The sequence below is a fragment of the Malurus melanocephalus genome, unplaced genomic scaffold, assembly GCF_030028575.1.
Source record: "Malurus melanocephalus ecotype Western Australia unplaced genomic scaffold, MMel_1.1 scaffold_1842, whole genome shotgun sequence".
Taxonomy (NCBI): Eukaryota; Metazoa; Chordata; class Aves; order Passeriformes; family Maluridae; genus Malurus; species Malurus melanocephalus.
Genome location: NW_026625074.1, coordinates 9,376 through 10,477, shown reverse-complemented (window position 1 = coordinate 10,477; position 1,102 = coordinate 9,376).

Here is a 1,102-nt window from a genome sequence, read left to right as displayed (position 1 = left end):
AGGGATGGGGGGTGGGTGGGGGTCCCAGAGCCAAAAGATGGTCTGGGGTCTCCATGGGGTGGGGTCTCCATGGGGTGTGGGAACCCCAAAGCTCAGGGGAAGGGGCTGGGAGGACCCCCATGGGTGTGGGATTGGGGTGGGGGACCCCATGGGTGGGGGGCTGCAGCGAGGGGTCCCCCAGCACTGAGGGGTGGGGTCCCCATGGGTTTGGGGGGTCCCAATGGGTGGGGGGATGTGGTTGAGGGGTCCCCAGCACCAAAGGGTGGGGGTCCCCATGGGTGGGGGTCTCCATAAGGGGGGATCCCCCAGCTCTGAGGGGTTGGGATCGGGGTGGGGGGGGTTCCTATGACTTGGGGGCTGCGGTTGGGGGGGTCCCCATGAGTTGGGACCCCCAAAATCCGAGGGTTTGGGGGCTGGGGGGACCCCAAGGGTGGGGGGCTGCAGCGAGGGGTCCCCCAGCACTGAAGGGTTGGGGGGGCTGGGATTGGGTGCCCCTCTTTGTCAGACCCCAAATTTGGGGGTCCTGGGGGGCCCCACTCTGCCGAGGAGGAAAAGGAGACCCCAGGATCCACCCCCAGGACCCCCATCCTTCATTTTGGGACCCCCAATGGGATCGGGGGGAGATTTGGGAAGGATCCAGGAAGGATTTGGGGGGATCCCGGGGGGTCCCCGTGCCCCATTCCGGGGTTTTCCCGGGTAAAGCTCGGGACACAGCGGCTCCCCCCGGGCTGGGGGGGTCGGGCCGGGGTTTTGGGGGGTCCCGGGGTGGGGTGGGGGGGTTTAGCACCGAATTCTGAGGTTCTTTTAGCCCGGGAATGGGGCCGGGCAGTGCCGGGCTTGGAGCCGGCGGGGGCAGGGCAGCGGGGGAACAGTCTCCAAAATTCAAGTGAGACTTTGTTTTTCGGTTTGTTTTTTTTTTGTCTTTTTGTTTTTTGGGTGAAAAACCCCAAGAATTATCAAAAGAGCAACTCAAAAGCTTAATAAATAACGGGGCACAGGGGACAAAAGCACAAAAAAGTCCGTTCCTATTCAATATTTAAATAACTYCGTTTATAAAAAAAGCGGATTAAGGGCTCCCCTTGGGCGGGGCCGGTCGGTTTTT